We start from the raw sequence: 15,639 nt of genomic DNA, 5'->3' as shown, positions 1-15,639 counted from the left end.
AGCTAGGTGGCTTTGCCTCTGGGAGTCCTATGGTTCTTGGCTGGGTTACCTCAGCTCTCTTCCATGTGGTATTTATCCTACAGCTACACAGTACTGGCTTACTTTCATGAATAAGACAAAGGTCTAGGAGAAAGTGTATAAAATCCTGTTGAGGCTTAGTTTCAGAAATAACACTGACAAAAAAGTCATCTGGCTATTTCAGATTCAAGGAGTGAAGATATAGACTCTGCTCTTTGATAAGGGAATCTGAAAAGATATACTTAAAATGAATGAATATAGAAATGTGTAGAGAATTTGGGCAATATTCAATCATAGCTGACATAATTATGAGGCAGGGAAACTGAAGGAACCCCATGAGTGAAAAAAAAGCTTTTTGTTTGTTTGTTTTTGTTTTGTTGCTTCCTATCCAGTTTCTATTCTTCCTAGGGCTTGCACTCCAACCCCACTCTACACATGCTTTGAAATACAAATAACATGTTTTCCTTGTAAGGAACAAAGAGATAATGGTATCTTTGGAGGCTTCCAGCACTGTACACAACATCTAAGGTGTGACCAGGCAGGGTCTTCATAAAAGTTCTCTAAGACCACTGACTCCAACCAACTTGACACCAAGTCCCCTGGTTTCAGGGAATTAGTGACTTATGAAGGACACCTGGACCCTCTCCTTATTCTGCCCAATTCATGGATGCCTAAAAGGACATGTGCACCAGACCACAATTGCCAGTAAAAATCCCAGACCTCAAGCAAGACAGACTCATGCTATTTTCCTTTCCAAGTCTCTTGGATGCTCTCTCCTTATCCATCACTCTCTCTCCCTCTGTCTCTCCATATATAAATATGTGTATATAAATATATACATACATATGTATGTATATATATATATATACATACATGTATATATATGTATATATGTATGTATATGTGTGTGTATATATATATGCATATATGTATATGTATGTAAATCTCTGTGAGATTTACAAACTGCTGATTCACGTTTGATTTCTATCTCGCTTGAAGCCAAGGACCTTCTGGCTAGTTCTTCAGGACCCCCTCTTGGTCCTCAGACCAGCCTGCCTGCATCAATTATACCATATCTCATGTTATTTATTTCCAAATTTCATTTCACACTTAAAATTTAGAGTCATATGCACTCTTGTTAAATAATTAGTCACACTTTTTATCAAAAGCTAAAACTAAGAAAACAGTAAATGTTTTATGACTTTATTTTTATGAATCAGAGAATTGTATAACTTTGTATTTTACTGGAGAAATTGGAATATTTCCATCTATGATTTTTGTGGACTCTTTACCACCACCACCACCACCACCGTCATCATTTTTCTACCCATAATGTACAGGGAAGTCATTTGTTATTTCCCCTAAGAAAATAAACTTTTATCAAGTATCATCAAACATATTTTACCATTATTAATTCTGCTGATCTTTAAGCTGTACCAAAGATAAATAAGACAAAAGAGCCTAGGCATCAGGGACTTCCAAATCTATGTTTGAACCTCAACTTCTTATAGTGTTTTTGTTTTTGTTTTTATGTTTATTTACTTATTTATGTAGAGTGTATGGGAGGGGCAGAGAGAGAGGATGAGAGAGAATCACAAGCAGGCTCTGCTCTGTCAGCGCAGAGACCCATGCAGGGCTTGATTCCATGAACCTTGAGATGATGACCTGAGTCCTGATGTCCAACCAACTGAGCCACCCAGGTACTCCTCTTATACTGGTTTTGATATTGGTAAAGCATTTTTCTGTTTGAGGTTTTTTTGTTTTTTGTTGTTGTTGTTTTTTTTTTTTTTTAATGTAGGCTCCATGCCCAGCGCAAAGCTCAATAAGAGACTTGAACTTAAGACCCTGAGATCAAGACCTGAACTGAGATCAAGAGTCCAACCCTTAACCAACAGAGCCACCCAGGTGCCCCTCTCTGTGAGATTTACAAACTGAAGCAATTCTCAATTTTCTGTTTATAATTTTTAAGGGTTGAAATTTAAATATAGGTTCTCCTAATACACATTCTTTGAACACATGTTCTCTGCAGTATTTGAGTTGCATTTATTACTTGTGATTTTTTTGCTTGTTTTCCAATCTGTACTGCACTGCTGGGAAAACTTTGAATCTTTCTTGAATCTACTGAGTATTATGGCAGTTCAAATACAGAGAATGACCTGAAAAGAATTCTCATCTCCAATTGTATTAACAGCTTGCCACTTTTACTGATTAACTGTACATTGCCCAGTATGTGCCAGCTACTTAAGAATTTATATAAATGATCATTTTTTTCCTGTTTTTGTGATGCAAAAAGATGACTTAAACTTGGATTGCTGACATCCATTTCAAAGACAATTATGTTGAAAAGCACATTACCAGCCACCGGACTAGATAGAGTCAGACCACTCCCCTCTGCCTGAGTTTCTTTTGTCTTAGAAAATATGGTTGATTTCAATTACTCATCTTTGGGAACACTTGTCTTTTCTGTTTCCTTCACTTTAAATCACCACTTTTATGTTTTAAACCTTATGATGTTCTTATGTTTTAAATACACCAATAAAGAATGAGCCTGTGAAATCGGAGGCCCCTACCCTTGACCCCAATAAAAACAGAAACCCTGTGCATGAGCTTTCTTGCTTTCTTTCTCTCTTTCTACCCCCACCCCCCACCAGAGAGACTCAGGTGTATTGTGTAATTTCCAGGTCTTGTAAGTAATAAACATTTATTTTTTCGAAGTTTCCTGATGGCTGTTGCTGAAGGGCATCTTGCAAGCAAGCACAGTAGGAACCCCAAGAGTCAGTCCAGTGGTTCTAACATTGGTTTGGAAAGAGATGTCTGTAGGAAGCTCAACGTAAGCCAGGTGAATGCTTTCAGGCATTTCTAGCTGGTAGCATTACCGTCAATAGGCCAAAACCAGCACAAAACAGTTGTGTGCATTGGGAATTATATTTGTCTCCTAGAATAAATTATTTCAATAACATCAACAGATAGAGGTTGGTATTTTTCTCCCGTAAAGGAATTACAAAGTGGGGAGACTATCATAGTTGTTATGGAAGGTCTGTGGTATCAACATTCCAGTTTCCTGTTGCACACGCATCATTTTAAGTGTGTTATTCTACTGTCAAGCTCATCTTATGTTCATGTGTTTTCCTGTGCAGCTTCAGCCATCATCTCTATGCTTCAAACAAAAACAGAAATAAGACAGCTTTTGAAAATGGTCATGAAGAAAAAAAGTCATCTTTATTTAAAGAACTTTCTTGGAAAACCAACCCGGTAATTTTCCTTATATCCAATTGAGCTTACCAATCTTCAAATAAAACTAAGAAATGAGGCAAACATCTGGCAATAAGTCATTCAGAGTTCTGATTCTAGAGAAGTTAGGGGAAAAAATGGGTGTTGGATACATACTTTGTGCTCCAAATACCAATTAACCATACTGTGTTCAGTATGATCCTATTGAACCCATGTGAGAGATTCTAGTGAGAGTAAATATGTTTGCATGTCAAAATGATACACAACACAACTTTCAGGATTGTGACTGGGAAGTGGGCATTAAATTAGACTAGTGTGTAAGTGGTATTAATTGAGTAGTAGGGTAGTGCAAAAACTACATAACCACAGGAGGCATTTCCAAATCCATCTGGTTCAATTCAATGAAAATTAAAGTCTAAATCACTTTCATTCTACTCCTAGAGAAGTTTGTCATGGGTGAAACAAAGATGGGAGGTACACATTTGAGCAGAACAGAGGTTATAAGCAGTGTAATAAAAGGAAAGAAAAAGGAAGTTCAACTGGTTCTCTAGATAATATAACTGAAATGTGGCTAGGCACTGAGAATTAGCAGATATTTGGGGAAATAACAAAAGGAACAAGAACTAATCTTCAAATATTTGCCCTAAGGAAATTTCTGACATGTTCATATACATATATATGAAGCTTACTTCTTCTAAATAAGAAGTAATTTCACACACACACACACACACACACACACACACACAGTCACACAAATCTCATATCATTTTAACTCACATCTATGATAAAATGTAGTTGAGTAGATCAGCTTTGTCTTGGACTGTTAGTAAAAGTTGAAGATTCTCGATTGCTGACATTTTCAAAGTGAAAACCAGTAAATATGTCTTGTACCAGACAGAGGCTCTCTCCAACTTGGTATTATGATCTGCTAATCCATAGTGAGCATACACACTGAGCAGTGAAACCAAGAACTGAATTTGCTCTTAATTACCTGTCTGTTTTATTTATTCTTCTAAGAGAGATCAAGTCTGGAAGCTCCCTATAGGTCTTTTCTTTAATCATTAAGCATTTCAAGGAGCAGTTCATTTATATTAAAAGTTCAATAGGGCATAACTATTTCTCCTCATCTTCTGAAGTGAAATAATTCACTCTTGTTCAGGTGTTATATGAGACACCATTTCATTTGAAGAGGCAGAGAAAATTAATGAGTTTGAAGGCAATTGAGCTACGTTTTCAAATAGTAAAAGCAATGAAGTAGACATATATTGTTTATTTTCTACTCTAAAGGCCATATAATTGTACTAGACATTGGTCTATAAGGAAATAAAACCATGTTGCAGCAACTTTCAGGTCAACAAACATTCAGACCACCAAAATATTGAAGGCGGAACTTGGCTGCACCCAGAATTCAAAGATAGGAAATAGGAAAAACTAACACCTTGGATTTCAAAATAGCTGTAATGAAAATGATAAAGCTAAAGTGTAAATAATTTATTTTTAATTTAAAAAAAAGTAGAAGAGGGGCACCTGGGTGGCTCAGTCGGCAGAGCATCCAACTTCAGATCAGGTCATGATCTCATGGTTTGTGAGTTTGAGCCCTGCCTCAGGCTCACTGCCGTCAGCACAGAACCTACTTCAGATCCTTTGTCTCCCTCTCTCTCTGCCCCTCCCCTGCTCATGCTCTGTCTCTGTCTCTAAAAAATAAACATTAAAAAAAAGTAGAAGAGAACAAAAAACATTTCATAAGTCACTTTGAAAGGCATTATCTAGGTAGCATATATCCAGCGAGAATCTTAACCTAGAGGTAGGCAATATTTGGTTTTCCCAGAGCAAGAATAATGAAATCTTTATTCAATTAAACTTAACTAAAAGTAGTCATTCTCTAAATATGTGTTGTTTATTAAAATATTTTTTAATTGAGGAAAAAAGAACACAACAAAATGTCTCAAAGATCTGACTAAAGTTCTTTGAAGGTGAGTTTTAAGTTTCTAACATTGACTAATCATGATTAATTATACTAATGAATAGATATTTTTCCAAAAAAGAAATACAGATGGCCAACAGACACATGAAAAGATGTTCAATGTCACTAATCACCAGGGAAATGGAAATCAAAACTGCAATGAGTTATTACCTATCATCTGTCAGAATGGCTAAAAAATAATAATAATAAAAAGACAAAAAATAACAAGTGTTGGGGAGGATGTCGAGAAGAAGGAATCATTGTGCAATGTTGGTGAAAATGTAGACTGATACAGCCACTGTAGAAACAGTATGGAGGCTCCTCAAAAAATTATAAACAGAAATATCATACGAACTCCACTACTAGGTATTCATTGAAAGAATACAAAAACACTAATTCAGAAAGCTATATGCATCCTTATATTTATTGCAGCATTGTTTTACAATAACCAAGCAACTAAGTAACCTAAGGGTCCATGAAGGAATAATGGAGATGTGATACACACGCACGCACGCACACACACACACACACACACACACACACTGGAATATTACAGGGGCGCCTGGGTGGCTCAGTCAGTTAAGTGTCCGACTTTGGCTCAGGGCATGATCACTCACAGTTTGTGAGTTCCAGCCCCACGTTGAGCTCTGTGCTGACAGCTTGGATCCTGGAGCCTGCTTCAGATTCTGTGTCTCCCTTTCTCTCTGCCATCCCCTGCTCATGCTGTGTCTCCCTCCGCCCCCGCCCCCAAACATAAATAAACATTAAAAAATTCAAAATTAAAAATAGAGTATTATGCAGCCATAAAAATGATGAGGTCTTGCCATTTGTAACAATATGGATGGACATAGAAGGTATTATGCTAAGTAAAATAGGTAAGACTGAGAAAAACAAATACAATAATTCACTCATATGTGTAATCTAAAAAAAATGTAAAAACAAACAAAAAGCATTATCACCTCTAAAAATATAGAAAACAAATATGATATTTGCCAGAGGGAGGTAGGGAGATGGGCAAAATGGGTGCGAGGGAATAGGAGATATAGACTTCCAGTTATGGAATAAATAAGTCATGGGAATAAAAGGTACAGCATAGAGAATATAGTGAATAATATTTTAATAGTGTCATATAGCGACAGGTGGCAGTTACACTTGCAGTGAACACAGCATAAGACATAGAGATGTTGAATCTTTGTGTTGCACAGCTGAAACTATTGTAACAGTGTGTGTCAACTGTACTCAAATAAAACATTTTTAAATACACAATTTTTCTACTGATTTGCAGAATGTATTTAATAATTTCTACTATATAAAGTTTAAAAAGTTCCCCAAATACATAACTCTTTAATGTTGTCATACTGAGTTTGTGTGTATATTTGTATTGTGTGTGTGTGTGTGTGTGTGTGTGTTTCCAAATTCTTCTAAAATTCTTTAGTAACTATAGTTTTCAAGAAGTTCTGGGAACAATTTTTGTGATCTCAGAAGGTTTTTATAGTATTTCTTTGTTTAAATTTTCATGATACAAAATAAGTTTTGTAACTAATTTATGATTAAATTATTTTTCTTAAAACTCTTAAAATGGGTTTTATATTAGTAACTTTTTTGGTTTGTTTCTTTAATTAATAAACTATCTCTAAAGTACTTTACATTTACAGAACAACTGAGTGGAAAGTATAGAGAGTTCATATATACCCCCCATATCACCCCATTCTCCAGTTTCCCCTATTATTAACATCTTGCTTTTGTGTGGAACATTTATTACAATAGAAGGGCCAATATTGATATATGATTATTTACTACTGTCCATAGTTTTCATTAGAGTTCACTCTGTGTTGTGCATTCTAACGGTTTGAACAAATATATAGGATCATATGTCCACTAATTTGAGTATCATACAGAATAATTTCTGTCCAAAAAAATCCTTTTGCTTTTTCCTTTCTCTGAACTATTAGAAACCACTGATCTTTTCACAGTCTCCATTGTTTTGCCTTTTACCAGAATATCAAATAGTTCAAATCTCTAGTAAATTTTGAGGAAAAAAAAAAACAACTAAAGTTGAAAAGTGGTAAAGAGACTTAATCTTTGTGTCAGTAAATCTTTGTGTCTTTAGTAAATTTTGAGGAAAAAAAAACAAAACACCTAAAGTTGAAAAGTGGCAAAGAGACTTAATCTCTGTGCCAATATTATTCTGTTAATGATTGGTTAAGATAACTTTTGTTTCTGATTCAATCACAGAATATTAACAGCCTTGTTTGAGTATTGCTGTATTTGAGTATTGTGTTTTGAGTATCACTGTGTTTGTGTGTGTGTGTGCATGTGTGTGTGTGTATATACACAGACATATATAATGTGACTTTATATTTATGTTGATTATATATAGTCATACATATTTAAATTATATATAAACAAATATATATATATAACAAATATATATAAATAAATAAACATATATAATTATATATTTATATATTTTAAATGTATTTTAAGACATTATATAAGTATATACAACATTCTATATTCTTTATATATTAAAAAATGTGGTGATATCTTTCATTAAAACCTGGAATTTATTGCTTCAATTATGTAAAATAGCATATCCATTGCAATGCACATGAATTACAGTGTTAAACATATAGAGATCTGTTGCTATTATATTATAGTTAAATCTCTACTGTTTGATTATTTACTTATCTGTAAAATGGCATCAGTGGACTAGAGGATTCCTGACCCTTCATCCATATTTCAAATTTCAGGATTTTATTTCTTTCCCATTTATCCTCTTTTTTTTCTCATGCAATATGTGATAAAAAGAGTGAAACTCTAATAATTTTTTTTGTATTGCTATGTCTAAAGGTAGCTTTGTCTATAATTTAAATTGTTTTGTTTATTTATTTATTTTGAGAGAAAGAGTGCACACAAAAGGGGGGAGGGGCAGAGAGAGAGGGAGAGAGAGAGAATCCCAAGCAGGGTCCATGTTGTCAGCAGAGAGTCTAATGTGGAGCTTGATCCCATGAACCATGGGATCATGACGTGAGGAAAAACCAAGAGTTGGACACTTAATAGACTGGGCTACCCAGGTGCCCTCTATGATTTTTAAGTCTTAGATCAAAGTTACTTCAGAGTATTTAGTAGAGAGAGCCCATTCTTGCATGTCTGAAAGAATACAAGTTATAAAATTCATGAAAAATTTTAGTTACCTTTGGAAATTGTCTTAGTTTATCTATGAGTAAATATCAACCTTTATATTGCACTTGTATCTTAGTGTGCATTTTTTTAAAGTATTATTTTTCCAAAATAAGACATTTATCCATTTTAACCGATAATGAAATTTTAAAATAACCAACAGTAGAAACAAATCAGAATAACAAAAGGCAGAAATCTGAAAATGAATATTTCTACATTTTTTCTGTATTATATGACAATTTTCAGTCATTTATATTTACCCTTAGGAGCTTTTCTTTTTTTGAATGTTTATAGCTAATTATTTCTATACTCTACCATCTGTTTAATCAAGGATACAGGCAAGAAGAGGTTTATTCTCAGTAAGGTGGATGAGGTGTGTCCTATTGAATTATTATTTACTTAGTAAATAAGTGTATAACACACATTATCAGCTTATAAAAGAAAATAGAAATGCTGGCTTATGATGCGTTTTTGGCTTTCATATACGTAAAATTTCAGTCAATGAATCTGTGGATTCTACAACACCCCTAACCACCATCACCCCCCAAAAAATTCTCATCCTATAGTTCTGGGGTCGAACTCAGGCAGTCAGTATGGTTGACAAAGGAATTTTGAAAGACACACTTAAGGCAGGAATCAGAAAATCTGGAGCATTAGTCACATTTTTCTTAGGCTAGATGTGTGCTATCTCATCAAATCTCTCAACGTCTCTAATTCTATTTTATGTATAAGATGAAAAGGATTTGCTAATCAGTCTTAAAGTCCATTAAGCATTTTTTTAATGAATCTCTAATGTTAGCATCTCAAGGATATTAGGGAAATGGAAGAAAAGAACATAGATTTGGGGGAGAAAATATTGCTGAGTAAAAGCTTATAAAATGTCAGCTATTGTTTTAAATGTTTTACATTAGTTAATCCATTTTATTGTTACAAAAATCTAAAATGAAAGAAAAGGTTATTTTTTCCACATTGTACAAATAAAACAACTAAAGAAGAAATAAATTAATTAATGTAACCAAAGAGATACAACTATTGAAGGCGAAAGCCAAGATTTTAACCCAGCTGTCTGAATCAAGAACTGTACCTTACACTCTAAAATACTGCACACATCAAATGTTCAGTGCAGATTTCTTATCTTTATTGTTAATGCTTATAGCATTAACTTCTGCCAGTTCAGCGATCAACTTAGTACTTTGAGATGTATGGAATCTGAAGTCTGACAACTTTATCCTAGATTTGCTCAAGAAATTTTAACAAAGTCTGCTCTAATCAGACCTATATGCCATATAAAAGTATTCTCAAAACATAATCTACAGCCTGCATTAGTATAAATTTGAGTGTGTTAAAATGCAGATTTTTAGAACTGAACCTACACACACTGAATAATTATTGAGAAGCAAAGTCAAGAAATGAATAATTTAACCATCACGATTATCACTGCTGTAGGCGAAGTGAAGAATTCCTTAGTTTTCATTGTTTATTTCAGGCAATCATAATAATTCCAAATACCAAGATCCCAAGATATAAATAAAAAAATGCAGTCATCCAGCCGAGCAGGCAATCAGAGAGCCATCCAACCATCCATTCATTCAAAAAAACCTACATTGACTTTTTACTACGTGACAGATGTTACACCAGTAGCTGGAGAGAGGGGTTTAGCCTCTGTGGAGATTACTCTAATATGATAAACAAACAAACAAACAAAGAAGGAACCAAGCCAAACCTTTCTGAAAATATTTTGGTGGAAAGATGTAGTGGAAAAGAGAACAGTCCTTCATTATTAAACATCTATTCTTCTAATATTTCAGTGCCTGATGTGCCAAGTTCTGAATGGAGTACAAAATGATTTTTACCAATTACTTTAAATGAGGTGAATTGTTTAACTCTTGTTGTTGCAGAAAGCAAAACAATCACAAGATTTCAATCCTGAATTTGCCATATATTAACTTAAGATCTGAGACCAGTTTTATCTGTAATACAGACGTAGTTGAACATTTTCTATCTACATCAAAGACTTGTTATACTATGCAATCGAAGAACTACTTATGAATAGATATAGAAAATAGGATAGCCTAAAGACATTTTGTTAGCATTATCGATAATGGTTATTAATAAAATACATTTCTCACGTTACAAAGAACTTAGGTAAAACATGTTTCTTATGCTTAGATTTCTAAGGCCCAGAATATAAGAAAATAAGGGGAATCTACTTTGAAGCAGTGCTTTCCAAAATATTATATATATTTCTACTGCTATTACCTTGCTACAAAGGTCTACATTTGTATAGTTAATGCAGTTCAATGTATTAATAAAATTAAAAATAGTTAATGTGTTTCATGATGCATATCTTTCCTTGACTTGATATAGTTGTGGTAATAATTTTCTGTTACCATGTTAAATCTAAAGTCAATATTAATCTAAACTGAGATGAGGGGTGCCTGGGTGGCTCAGTCGGTTAAGCAGGCGACTTCAGCTCAGGTCATGATCTCACGGTCCGTGAGTTCGAGCCCCGCGTCGGGGTCTGTGCTGACAGCTCTGAGCCTGGAGCCTGTTTCGTATTCTGTGTCTCCCTGTCTCTGACCCTCCTCCGTTCATGCTCTGTCTCCCTCTGTCTCAAAAATAAATAAACGTTAAAAAAAATAAAAAAAATCTAAACTGAGATGAGAGTCTTATAACAATAAAGGTGGCTAATGTCAAGGGTAGTACCTACAGCATCCATTTTGAATGTGGCAATTTTAGTTATACTATCTAAATCTCTACTTGGTGTAAGTGGTAAAAACAAAGGGAAATGGACAGCCAGAATGGTACTATATGAACAAATTTAAAATGAAAAGAAACTGTAAACAAGTGTTTAAAATGAATACTTAGAAAAATAAACATTCTGATCTATTTTAACAATCACACCTCACTGTAGCCATGGCAATAAACTCCTCTATGTCATCGAGCAGCTTGAAATTCAGAATTAAACAGAGAATAGAACAAGTGCAAAAGAATGCTCTGTAAATCTATCAGGAGTCAAATCTTGGCACTGCTTGTATGGGCAATCATCAAAGAACAGTGTCTTCAAATATAAATTGGGGCAACATTGTACTGCTGCTTTTATTTATAGATGAAACTCTTCTCAACTATGTTCCCTGAGCTCTTTGCCTTATCCTGAACTTGTTTCACGTTCTTTTCCCTGGTGAAGTTCTGTATGATTTGGCTTTGTGAGAGTTTTCCTCTTTCCTTGTGTTGAACCCGCCGAATGTAATGTAGCACAGAGTTGTAGACTGATGAGGCCTCACACCAGGGAGGATAGTTATCTATGGGTATCCCTTAGAGCAAACCACAAGATAAAATAATAGGTCACACTTTCCATCCTGATATGTAAAGATTGTCAATTGTCAATCTTAATTTCATATTACTTTCCATTCTTCCAGAAATCTTAGTTTTTAGTTTTGTGTTTTTATTTTCCATTCATCATAATCACTATGAAAATATCTTATTATGTAGTATCCTAATACATAGTGGGTTTTGTCATTTTATGCTGGTAACATTTTATGTTAAGATGAGTTGACCTTTGGTAGATTTTTTTCCCCTATCATTTCTTAAATAATGGTAAATAACTTAGAAGCAAAATGTAGTGCTCATTAGGCAGTATCTATTAGTAGACTGGTAAAAATTGACAAATTCCAGGATTATTTGCCATCTCCAATTAATCAATCCCCAAGAGTAACTTCAATCTTTTCTCATGGACTGTGAGCTTTGGGCAGTTTATCAAGTGGAGCTCTCATGGTCCCAATTCTATTTCTCACTGTTTTTTTCTCAGTTATCAGTCAGGCGTGATAGTTCCTCCAGGTGCTCTTGTAAGTCTAACAGATCACCATCATCACTGTCATTTATTGACTGCCAGATAAATACTTTGCAGAGCATGGTGTAAACTGCTTCTCTGGGAAATCTACCTCCACATATAAATACATCTTTCTTTTCTAAAGTGACACTCCACTATGTGCTACTAAGCAACAGCTCTCTCTCTGACAGATCTAGTGTTCTTTTACTTTTTTCATGGGTCATGTAACCAAGACTTGGGACAAACTTTTATGCTTTTTGATTGAAAGATGCTTTTAAGGACACAGAATTTGAGACTCCACAAACTGAAAAAAATCACCTAGTCAACAAAAGTAATACATTACCTAAATTTTTAGTAGAAAAGTGTGGGCAACAGTGAGACCATGCAAATCTCAGTTATTATGGAGTGAACTTACTAAACCTATTTTCCATATTGTGACCTTGCATGTGCTCAATGTCAATATCATCTGTTCCCTCCAGGGAGTGCGCAAATAGCACTGTTGTTTTGCTGCTTGGCAAGATTTATTCCGTCCTGTGCTAGTTAGCGATGTACAACCAGACTCTGCTATATTGGTTCTGGTGTTTCTGAAGTTGACCTGGAAAAATTAGTTTTATTTATATTTGATTGTTACCATGATTATCATAGAATCAATACATATCTAGCTATGTGAACACTATTTCTTCTCTCAACTGGAGTCCCTAACTAAAATAATAAAATAAAATAAAAATAAAACAGAACAAAAGTTTCAGAAATATTTTGCAGAAAAAAAACAAGGAGTTAGCCAATCAATGGACTTAAGTAAGAAATATTACCTGAGCAGATTTGAATATTTGAAAAGGGATGTCAGATGAAACTTATGGATTTGTGCACCACAACAAAGTAATAGATAGGCCAGGTCAGTTTGCACTGAATACCAGCTTAAGTAAGTATCTAAAAACTTCAAATAAAAATAGATCTGACTTTCTATGGAGGAAAATAAAATTACCTTAAAAAGTTAAAATCCATAGCTAAGAGTAGGACAATCTACACTGTCTTCTATTGACCATGCTTTTGTGTAATTTCAAGTTCTCTGAGGACAAAAATTATCATTTGGTCTATATTTCACACTTCCATGTGGGTATGGAATATTTGAACTTTTGATAATTTCCCAGAGAATATAATGTATATTTTATGCACTAATTGATAAGTTATTTGATTTTATTAATTTTTATAAATCTCTCATTCCAATCACCCTTCAATTCTATAATGCCATATTGTTCTAGTTTTTACCTATGATCTTAATATTTCTTCTTTATCTCTTTCATTTGTTCCTTCGCCAGTTTAGGTTCCCATCCCTACATTAAACACTTATGCAAATTTGGTCGTGTGGCAGATATGGTTGGGACTCCACATCCCCTCAACATTCGGGGTATCTATCCATGCCTGCAGCTTTATTCTGCAGCACCTGCAACACTGGCCCTGAGGATGATCTCTGGCCACAGGGTTGTTCTCCAGCAGCAGCATGAGGCATGTCAGAAGAGCCAGACAATCAAGATTCTTAGAAACAGTCCTCAACAAATGACAGGTAGGTATGGTGGACACATAACCCAGCTTCCTTGTCCTTTGGGAGGATAGGGGCAGGGTGTACCAATTCTGAGGCATATTATAGCCTACCCTGGTAATATGTTCATTAGCCCAGACTATATTGACTTCTTTTCCTTTCCTCCTCTGTATCACCTCCTTATCAGTGCTTCATGAGATCACCTTCCAAATAAACTATTTGCACTCAAATATATTTACTCAACCCTGCTTCTTGGGTTACTCAAACCAAAACTATATTATTTGAATTCCTTCATGTTCAATTTACTTACCGCAGAAAATATTGAACTGCAGGATTTTTGTGAGCATACTGAAATAAATTATGTGAAGCATTTTACATAATAACTATTTTGAGCACAAAAATACTATTTCCTTTCTTTTCTTTCACCACAAATAATATCAGCTTACTGCAAATCATCTAGGTATCAATTCAAATACAAATTCAAATAAAATCAAAATCAAATTCAAATACAAATGATGGCATTTTCATGATTTCTCCCATGCTGGAATGTTCTCAAAAAGCATAGGCTGGTAGACTATCGACCAAATGTGGCCTACAGACATAGTCAGTTTAGTTGTCACAGTAAAGGTTAGCCCAGCATTATAAGCTATAATTTTGTACCAACATTTAAGATGAGGAAATTTTATGTTTAAAAGGCCAGAATCCTGGCTTACCTTGAAAAACAAACAAACAAACAAACAAACAAACAAATGACAGAAGATAGAGAAACTTGAGGCTGGATTTGTATATTGCCAGAGTCAGCGAGTATTAATAGATAATCACTTCCTTTGGATAGAGCATATGCTGTGCTATTATTTTTTTAGCAATAATAGTGCATATCAATTATTACTCATAGTAACATTTACATTATTTTCCTTAAGAAAAGTTAGGAATAAAGTGAAATGTTTCCTGCTTTGTGTCTGTATCCAAGGAGAGAAAGCAAAGAAAAACAGACTGATAATGTTATTTTTCGAACAAATGTGTCAAGTTTGTTAATTTATGGAAGTGAAAGTGAATTATATGTTTCTAATTTGCTAACTACACCCTACCTTCTTCAGTTATGCTTGCAAGTTTATGAACCAAAGTCTGAAGAGGGAAATTCCAGACTCCTCAGCCTTATAGTAACAGACTCCACATATAGGAATCTGTACATCTTAATCCACTGCTCTTAAGTAGCTTTTCTACAATTAGAAAAGTATACTTGTTCATCCTTCTTTTGTAAATATACTTCTCAGAAGTGATGATATACCTATCTGTATGCATTTCCCTCCATCACATTCCTTTTTTCAAGCTTATAATCAACTAATCCAATCAAAGCAACAAAGTTTTATGGTGCTTCCTCCCTTTTATACTTGTGTTTGCTATATTATTTAAGATTAGTTAACATTAGTTGAGAGTTTGAAGCATTGTAAACATGAGATCCCTAAAACACAGTGGCTTAAAGATGCTAAAATCTAGTTCTCACATGTACTAGCCTCAAAGTAAGTAGTCTGAATAGGCTGGACATCTTTACAAAGTCACTCAATGATGCAGTTCCTTCAGTGTTGTTCCTCTATCATTTACTAAGATTTTTGTTTTCATCTTCATGGTCACATCACAGTTTCCAATATCTAAGGTACTGGAAGAGAAAAGACTATAGAGGAACCCATACCCATGGTGGGTTAATGCTGAGAACGACTTATTTAACTTCTGTTTATATTTCATTGACAAGAAGTTAGTAATGTGACTGCACCTTCCTGAAATAAGGACCTAAAGTGTACTTTCAATATGGGTGCCTGTATGGTCAGCTACAGTTCTGTCTTATAGAGAAGGAGTAGAAAGATTTTGATGTCAACC

The 15,639-nt window shown here is 34.4% G+C and overlaps 1 pseudogene; it reads right to left on the bottom strand.

Moving 5' to 3' along the window:
* LOC125939119 (endophilin-A1-like) overlaps positions 1 to 1,334 on the bottom strand; it is a 29,998-nt pseudogene extending 28,664 nt beyond the window's left edge.
* Between the last annotated feature and the right edge of the window lie 14,305 nt (positions 1,335 to 15,639).

Source organism: Panthera uncia (assembly GCF_023721935.1).
Source record: "Panthera uncia isolate 11264 chromosome B2 unlocalized genomic scaffold, Puncia_PCG_1.0 HiC_scaffold_24, whole genome shotgun sequence".
Classification (NCBI taxonomy): domain Eukaryota; kingdom Metazoa; phylum Chordata; class Mammalia; order Carnivora; family Felidae; genus Panthera; species Panthera uncia.
The sequence above is the reverse complement of the archived record's forward strand: the minus strand, read 5'-3'. Positions and strand labels throughout refer to the sequence as shown.